This window comes from Camelina sativa, chromosome 7, assembly GCF_000633955.1.
Source record: "Camelina sativa cultivar DH55 chromosome 7, Cs, whole genome shotgun sequence".
NCBI classification, from domain to species: domain Eukaryota; kingdom Viridiplantae; phylum Streptophyta; class Magnoliopsida; order Brassicales; family Brassicaceae; genus Camelina; species Camelina sativa.
The window spans coordinates 16,650,944-16,661,126 of NC_025691.1; the positions used below are offsets into that span (position 1 = coordinate 16,650,944).

General features: G+C 34.2%; 1 long non-coding RNA gene across 1 annotated transcript; it reads right to left on the reverse strand.

The window, feature by feature from the left end:
* LOC109125640 lies at window positions 9,181–10,171 on the reverse strand. The gene is made up of 2 exons (XR_002032745.1): window positions 9,990–10,171; window positions 9,181–9,878 (listed from the first exon to the last, which is right to left on the reverse strand). It is a non-coding gene; the product is annotated as an uncharacterized LOC109125640 (long non-coding RNA).

Here is a 10,183-nt window from a genome sequence, read left to right on the forward strand (position 1 = left end):
ACCCGACGGTGATATGAACCACTTTAAGTAGAACTTTTTTCCCTTTTTTGTGGAAGTATGTACTCAAAAACCACTTGAGACGAAAGGTTGGTTCACTTAAACCATCGATTTAATTTCCTTTTTTTTCTGATTATCCCTTAATCGGTAATTAACTAAACGAATATGTTACTTGTTTCCTTTTATGAAAGTTAATTACTCAAAAGTCAAAACCATCTGAGACGAACCAAGACCGGTTCAATTAAACTATATTTAATAGGTTTTGTATTATAATTATTTTTTTTTTTTCATTTTATAGCTGAATTAGAACGCATATACATACAAACCAGCTAATAAACCAACAATATGGTTCTATTTGAGACAGTGGATTCTTTTATTGATTAGTAACCAAAGGACTGAAGGAGTAACAAGAATATAATTAAACCATATCAAATTATTGTTTAAGAATATGCAAACTCTCTATAACCGGTCCAGTTTTTTTTTTTTTTTTTTTTTTTTTTTTTTTTTTTTTTTTTTTTTTTTTTTTTTTTTTTTTTTTTTTTTTTTTTTTTTTTTTTTTNCTTTGCTTTTCAATGCGACAACGACAATTGGGGATAGAGATATCCAAAGAAAATGTGTCGGATGTCTTCAGTTTTTTTTTTTTTTTTTTTTTTTTTTTTTTTTATATATAATCCTCATGATATGTTTCTATTGCTTTTGCAGCTCAATGAATCAGAGTTACAAGACGCTGATTGGGTTCGTCTATATGTGAAACTTCAAGTTTAATTGGATCTTTTAGGCTTATACAAAGCTGTTAATAACTGTTTTTCACATTTGCCAAGTTTATCTATCGAAGTTGAAGATTGTGAAAGTGGCGATAAAAACTACTAGTAAAGATCAAGAGCCACTCAAGTCCAAAAGAGGAATTGTCTACATAACTTTTAAGGGCTGCGCCTTTCATGGGATGAGTGAGCATGTTGAACACAAAACTATAGTTGTAAGAGTCATCAATGAGCATACAGAATGCTTGAGCCTCCTTGGTGGGTTTTCGGGTTTAGAACATGCTAGCGACACTATGAATACTCTCGAAAGCTTTGAGTTTATTAAAAGAAAGTTTGGATCCTCTTGAAAATTTGGATCAGATATAACAGGATGCAATGTTAGGAAAATAGAATTCTAACAAGTTTAGAAGCATAGACTTTAAACTCAAAACTCACGTTTTTAGTAGTCTCAGCTGGAAAAATTTAACATTATTAAGATTGAGGGTATGGAACTAGACAAGAGATTTATAAACCAGAATGTGGGTTATTGTAGAATTTACCCCGTGGTACACCACAATACAATTTTTGCATGTTACTTTTATGTATAAATTTTATGATTTGTATTATGAGTATATTGAGTTTCTTTGAATTGAAATATATATTTTACAATATTGTATAAATAGATATCTTACGTTATACCGCTAAACAATTGTTGTTTTACACTCTTAATTAAAATAATACGATTTGATATATTTAATATTAGTAGTGTTAACAAAATATTAAATTTAACCTGTATTATAGTATTGAGTTTCTAATGATATGTTTTATTTTTATTAATATTGTATCAAATTTGTCCTTTCATATATACATAATTATTAATGTAAAATGTTTGATATAATTTTAAGATTGTTTATAAAATGATTTAAGTTTCTTTGATTTTTAATATAGATGATGATACAATGTTATCTACATTTTGACTCGTAGTATAACACCACAAAATTGTGTTTCTTATATAAAATAATATAGAGATATGTGGGAAGTAAAATTAATTTTCTTTGTTTGATGTATATACAATTGAATTGTTTTCATTTATGGTTTGGTAAATTAAAATTAGCTGTTGTAAAAGTAAACAGACCATGTTACTAATGTACAACACTATGTAGTCTACATACAAATGTGGAGAATATGCTAGTTAATAAATTCGAAACTAAAATGACAATTCTATAATCTATGAAATTAGTTAATAGCTAATATATTCATTTATCTTGGAAGTTTTTAATTCTAGAATTTAATTCACAAGACAATTTATTATTTATATATAATTTTATAAGATTTACAGGTTTTAAATTTTAGCATTAAAATTATAGGATATTTTTAGTGTTTTCAAGATTTAACATGTGGAAAATATGTAGACTAAAGGAAGAATTAAAATAAGAAACTTTAAAAACATTTAAAAAAAAGTTATTGATAAAAACCAAAAGGTAAACAAATTAATAGTCAAGAACTAAAATATACACCAAAAATAAAATCTAAAAAAAAAGTGAATTAGCAACTGCAAAATATTTGATATATACATTTTTTTTTCCATCAAAGATATATATATATATATATATATATATATAGACATATGGAAAATAATTATATAAAAATTGACTAATTGATAGCCATTAAAAAGAAGATTATAACATTCAAACGCAAAGGTACATATTAAAATAGAAATTTAAATCCAACAACCATATCAGCTTGTAAGTTAACTCAAGCTTCTTTAAGCATATATATGTAATTTTCTAGATCTTGAATGAATCTGCTGTAGTTATAAACAAAGATAAATGAGTACAGATTATATAATAAACACAACACTCAAATCATTCTATACGCAAAATTTTGCACACTTGGACATTGGTCAAATGAATCATCTAGGACTTTTGATGCAGATCGAGTTATCATAGTTTCAATAGACGCATGACAATAAGCTTTTTGTATTGTTGTAAGTCATTTAGGATGGATCTCTATAACCGGCCCATATATTGTTTAAGTCCACAAAGCCCATCGGCCACCTTCTCTTGTACTAAGTCGGTTTAGGAATCCTAATATGTTTAGGGCTTTGTACTAATATATATATATGTATCATTATCAATTGAATCAATAATAACACAAGAGAATACATCCTTTGAGCATTTTCTAATTTCATAACACGTTATCAGCACGACTTGTTCTAAACTCCAACTGAGAAAATCCCTAAAACCCTAAACCGCCGCCACACATAAGTTCATGTTCGTTCAAGCTCGGCGATCGGTTCTAGTTCGAGATCAATCCGTGTTTGTGGTAAGGTTTTGTTCGTGATCAAGTTTTGTTCGTGACTAGTCCAAGGTTCATGATCAAACCCAAGGTAAATCCAAGATCTTTAGCTCCTGGATCAATTCCAGTCAACCCCCAAACGGTGGAAGGTAAATAAATCGAACCTATTGGACATATACATATCAAAACTGATCTTAAATATATTAGAACAATAAAATCTGCAATTACACAATCAAGAAATTAAAAACCCTAAAACTTTAAAATTCGATTGCTATGAGGTTTTAGGATTGTTTAGATTGTTTGCAATTAAACTGATTGATTGCTTGTTTAAAATCGATTGCATGAAACCTTGAAACTAAAAACCTAAAATCGAAAAGAGAAAAATATTAAACTGTTTGTTCTATGTTCTAAATCCGATTATTATTGATTGTTTGTCTAAAATCAAAACCCTAAAATCAAACCTTAAAATCAGAACCCTAGAGAAAATAGTTTCCTAAAACTTTTGTCTTAATCCTTAACTAGAAAAAGGAAAATCTTATCTAGAGAAAAGGAAAACTTGAAAACTAAAAATTATTTGCATATTTCCTTGTTCATACTAGATTATATTTTTGTCTAGGATTGTTTCATGCATATATTAACTATGTATTAAAAGACAAAACTATATATTAAAAGACTAGAAATTATTTACTAAAATTGGCATGGTTCAGTCTTAAATACCGCATGGCCTAGACGAAAATAACTCCATGGTTTGGTCTTAAATACCGCATGGCCTAGACTAAAACAATCGGCATGGTTCGGTCTTAAATACCGCATGGCCTAAGACTAAAATGATTGCATAGTTCGGTCTTAAATACTGCATGAAAATAATCAGGTGCATGTTTTATATTTTATAGATGTCAAAGATCAACAATCTCGAATATGCTGCACTTAATGTCTCTGAAGACAATTATTTACAATGGGCATTGGATACTAAAATCACCTTGAAATCAAAGGATCTATGTGAATGTATCGAGGATGGTAATGATACCACCAAAAAAGAAAGATACAAGGCGATTTTACTTATACGCCATCACCTTAATGAGAGTCTCAAGAACCAGTACCTTACCATTGAGAATCCTCTTGACCTTTGGACAGAGTTGAAAACCAGATATGGACACCAAAAGACGGTGCTCCTACCAAAGGCTCAATTTGATTGGAAAAATCTAAGGATCCAGGATTTTAAATCCGTGGAAGAATATAATTCAGAGCTATTTAAGATAGTCTCGATCTTGAAATTATGTGGTAAGGAGGTTACTGAGGAAGACTTGCTAGAGAAAACATTCTCAACCTTTCACACCAATAACATACTGCTTCAACAACAGTATCGTGAAAAGGGCTTTAAGACATATGCAAGTCTAATCTCTTGTTTGCTACTTGCTGAGCAAAAAAATAAGTTATTGCTAATGAACAGTGCAATGAGACCTCCTGGTTCTGCCCCATTACCGGAAGCCCATAAAGTCGATTTGACCAAGAAAGAGCCTAAAGAGCCTAAAGAGCCTAAAGAGCCTAAAGAGACTAAAGAGTCCAACTACGTCCAGAGAGACAAGTATCACGGCCGTGGCCGTGGTAGAGGACGTGGTGGTCGTGGCAATTACCAAGGAAACCACTATGCTGGTTATGGCCGTGGGAATGGCCGTGGGAACCAATCCGACTTTGGTCGTGGTCGGGGTAGAGGCCGCGAAATTTTCAAACTGCAACACAAAACAAAATCGGTTTGCCACCGACTTGGTATGGGGAACCATTGGGCTAAGACGTGCAGGACATCTAAGCACCTTATTGATCTCTATCAAGAGAGTTTGAAAAATAATCTAGAAGCTAACATGGTTCATCTCGATGGTGAAGGAGATTTCGACCATGAGAATGATGACCAATTGGATTATGAGACTTCGGATTGTCTATGAGAGGATAATTAAATTTAAAATTGTCTTGATTTAATTTCTATGTTTTATAATTTGAATTTTATTGGATTATTATTTTGGATTATAATTTTGGTTTAAATTCAATTATTTTTTTTCCTTCAATATATATTTGGTTGTTTTATTACTTTATGTTTTAAATCATAAAATTCTTGTCCATTTTAGAAATGGCTGAGGACAAGAACATACTTGTGGTCGATAGTGGATCAAGCAATACAATTTTGAAGGATAAGAGATATTTTGTTAATCTCATTATGAAAAATGCCAATATTAGCACAATAGCGGGTATAGCGAGTTTAATTGAAGGCTACGGCCATGCACATATTCTTTTGCCTAATGGCACACATCTTGAAATAAGTGATGTCTTATATTCACCCAGCTCAAAGAGGAGCTTATTAAGTTTCAAAGATATGCGTTTGAATGGTTTCCATGTTGAAACTAAGGGTGAAGGAAACCAAGAGTTCCTACATATTACTGAAATCACCCAAGGATCTAAGAAAATCCTAGAGACTTTACCTGCATTATCCACTGTTCTTTACCATGCTAAGATTAATATGATAGAGGCTAATTTGGCAATGAACAAGATGTTCAATGAACAATTCACTTTATAGCATGACCGACTTGGCCATTCGGGTTCTAACATAATGCGTAAGCTGATATTAAATTCAAATGGGCACACTCTTAAAGAGAGATGAGTTATTCCTAAAAATCTCACGTGTGTAGCATATGCACAAGGGAAACTCATTATAAGACCATCACAAGTAAAAGTCACTAAAGAGACTTTTAATTTTCTGGAAAGGATACAAGGAGATATATGTGGACCAATACACCCACCTTGTGGGACGTTTAGAAATTTTATGGTCTTTATTGATGCATCGACCAGATGGTCGCATGTTTGCCTATTATCCACAAGAAACCTAGCATTTGCTAGATTGTTAGCCCAGATCATAAGACTGAAAGCTCACTTTCCAGATTTTCCACTTAAGACTATACGTCTAGATAATGCTGGTGAATTTACATCCCAAGCGCTTAATGATTATTGTATGTCCATGGAGGTAAGTTTAGAACATCCCGTGGCACATGTACATACACAGAATGGATTAGCTGAATCCTTCATTAAACGAATTCAATTAATAGCTCGACCATTACTCATGAGGTCGAAGCTTCCTGTGTCGGCTTGGAGACACGCATTATTATATGCAGCAGAGCTTATACACATCATGCCATCTAGTGAGCATAAATATTCGCCATCCCAATTAGTAACGGGTCATGAGCCAGACATATCCCATCTAAAAACATTCGGGTGTGCCGTTTATGTACCGATTGATCCACCACAGAGAACAAAGATGGGACCTCAAAGGAGGATGGGAATATATGTTGGATATGATTCTCCCACCATTATTAAGTATCTAGAGCCAACTACAGGGGATTTATTTAAGGATAGATACACGGATTGTCAGTTTGATGAATCCGACTTTCCTAAATTAGGTGGAGAGACAAACAAGCTGGTTAAAGAAATATCATGGAATCAAACATCCTTAAATTGGCAAGATCCTCGGACTCNAGCATGACCGACTTGGCCATTCGGGTTCTAACATAATGCGTAAGCTGATATTAAATTCAAATGGGCACACTCTTAAAGAGAGATGAGTTATTCCTAAAAATCTCACGTGTGTAGCATATGCACAAGGGAAACTCATTATAAGACCATCACAAGTAAAAGTCACTAAAGAGACTTTTAATTTTCTGGAAAGGATACAAGGAGATATATGTGGACCAATACACCCACCTTGTGGGACGTTTAGAAATTTTATGGTCTTTATTGATGCATCGACCAGATGGTCGCATGTTTGCCTATTATCCACAAGAAACCTAGCATTTGCTAGATTGTTAGCCCAGATCATAAGACTGAAAGCTCACTTTCCAGATTTTCCACTTAAGACTATACGTCTAGATAATGCTGGTGAATTTACATCCCAAGCGCTTAATGATTATTGTATGTCCATGGAGGTAAGTTTAGAACATCCCGTGGCACATGTACATACACAGAATGGATTAGCTGAATCCTTCATTAAACGAATTCAATTAATAGCTCGACCATTACTCATGAGGTCGAAGCTTCCTGTGTCGGCTTGGAGACACGCATTATTATATGCAGCAGAGCTTATACACATCATGCCATCTAGTGAGCATAAATATTCGCCATCCCAATTAGTAACGGGTCATGAGCCAGACATATCCCATCTAAAAACATTCGGGTGTGCCGTTTATGTACCGATTGATCCACCACAGAGAACAAAGATGGGACCTCAAAGGAGGATGGGAATATATGTTGGATATGATTCTCCCACCATTATTAAGTATCTAGAGCCAACTACAGGGGATTTATTTAAGGATAGATACACGGATTGTCAGTTTGATGAATCCGACTTTCCTAAATTAGGTGGAGAGACAAACAAGCTGGTTAAAGAAATATCATGGAATCAAACATCCTTAAATTGGCAAGATCCTCGGACTCTAGCATGTGAGGCATAGGTCCAAAAGATTATACATTTACAAAAGCTAGCTAATCAATTGCCAGATTCCTTTGCTGACCCAAAGAGAGTTATGAAATCGTACATACCAGCTTGTAATGCACCAGTACGTATTGATGTTCACAAGGAACACAATAATTAGTTGCTACAGAGTCTAAGGCACATTTGAAACGTGGTAGACCAATAGGTTCCAAAGATAAGAATCCTCAGAAATCTAAGAAAGGTGCAAATCAAACCGAGATTAATGAAACCATAGACATGGCCGCGACAAATCCTAAGGTACCGAATGAGGTTTNAGCTCGACCATTACTCATGAGGTCGAAGCTTCCTGTGTCGGCTTGGAGACACGCATTATTATATGCAGCAGAGCTTATACACATCATGCCATCTAGTGAGCATAAATATTCGCCATCCCAATTAGTAACGGGTCATGAGCCAGACATATCCCATCTAAAAACATTCGGGTGTGCCGTTTATGTACCGATTGATCCACCACAGAGAACAAAGATGGGACCTCAAAGGAGGATGGGAATATATGTTGGATATGATTCTCCCACCATTATTAAGTATCTAGAGCCAACTACAGGGGATTTATTTAAGGATAGATACACGGATTGTCAGTTTGATGAATCCGACTTTCCTAAATTAGGTGGAGAGACAAACAAGCTGGTTAAAGAAATATCATGGAATCAAACATCCTTAAATTGGCAAGATCCTCGGACTCTAGCATGTGAGGCATAGGTCCAAAAGATTATACATTTACAAAAGCTAGCTAATCAATTGCCAGATTCCTTTGCTGACCCAAAGAGAGTTATGAAATCGTACATACCAGCTTGTAATGCACCAGTACGTATTGATGTTCACAAGGAACACAATAATTAGTTGCTACAGAGTCTAAGGCACATTTGAAACGTGGTAGACCAATAGGTTCCAAAGATAAGAATCCTCAGAAATCTAAGAAAGGTGCAAATCAAACCGAGATTAATGAAACCATAGACATGGCCGCGACAAATCCTAAGGTACCGAATGAGGTTTGGGACGCTGAACCTCAAGGTCCTGAAGGTATTGATAATAATGAGATCTTAATAAATTATATCATGTCTGGAATTCAATGGAACCGGAAAGATGTCGACATCGATGAAATATTTGCATATAAGGTAGCACTTGAAATAAATGAGGATCATGAACCCACGTCTAGATTAGAGTGCACTCAAGGAAGAGATTGGTTAAAATGGAAAGAAGCCATTAATGTGGAGTTGAATTCATTAAAGAAAATGAATGTGTTTGGTCCGATCTTAAGGACACCATTCGATATAAAGCCAGTGGGACACAAATGGGTCTTTGTAAGGAAGAGAATTGAGAATAATGAAATCGTGAGATATAAGGCACGACTTGTAGCACAAGGATTCTCTCAAAGACCAGGAATAGATTATGAGGAGACATACTCCCTGTGATGGATGCAACGACTTTTAGATTTTTAATAAGTCTGGCTATAAGAGAAAATCACACCATTTTTTGATATACTTAGAAAATCCACTGCAGCATGAACCATTTAAAAGATGATGATAAAAGTCAATTATAATGTTTGTTAAGTAATTACTTTCAATACCTTGTTTTGTAGTGTTTCTGTCAATGTGGGAGAAGCAGTGTGAGGACAATTTGAAAAGGAAACTTTTAAGTATTTCCAACAACGTTTTAAGGAAAAATGGTCTGTAGAAGAGATTTTGCTTACAGATTGATTGATGCAGATGCAGTCACAGGAAAATCAGAGATCACACCATCCACAGAGAAATCACCATTGTCCACAAAAGATTGATACTCCGACACTGGATCGTAACTATAGTTATAAGCGAGATCATTATCATTTGCGAAACCTGACACATATACTTCTAATCCTGCTTTGTGAGCATCTTGAACTAATGATGTAGGAGGAAGCAAGTACTGCTTGTCATCGAGTGGAAATATGTAACTTGGGAACAAGAATCTTTGAAGCAAACGTCTTGACAAAACCTAAGTTACTCAAGATAGAACCGTAGGTTCAGTTTATTGTCGGCTCGAAATCTTCTTTCCCAAGAAACTGTAACACAAAACTCGGTCCATTCCACTTGAAATGGCCAGTAATTTTCTTAAAGAAATTCACTTCAGGAGAAGAGATGAAGTCAATGGAAACAGTTCTTGAAAATGATACTAGAAAACTGCTCATGCTTAAATTGTGTTGCTCATAGAATGCATTGTGCTGAACATGCAACCAAAAACCTCCTTGTGGCTTAATTTGCTCGGTTACATTTTGAATCGTGAGAATCGTATATCCATTTCCATCGAATCTATCTGTTGCGAGAATATTCCTCAAATCACTAAGGTAATAAGAAAAAACCATTTGTGAGAAGTTACAAGAAAAAAAATACAAAAATTAATTGTTTGTTGTAACACTTAAAAAAAGCACTTACTGAATGACAAACACTTACAAGAAACATTCTGGACATCTCTCAAGGAGAAATCAATGGTGAACCAGCCCTGAGTAGTGACTCCATTCACACGGTAAGATTTTTGACCATTAAGGTAAACATATTGAATAGTTGAAGCATTGCCTATATTTAAATCAGGGAAGCAAATCCCAATTGCAGCTTTGGTTAGCTGAACTTCACACCATAGAACAACA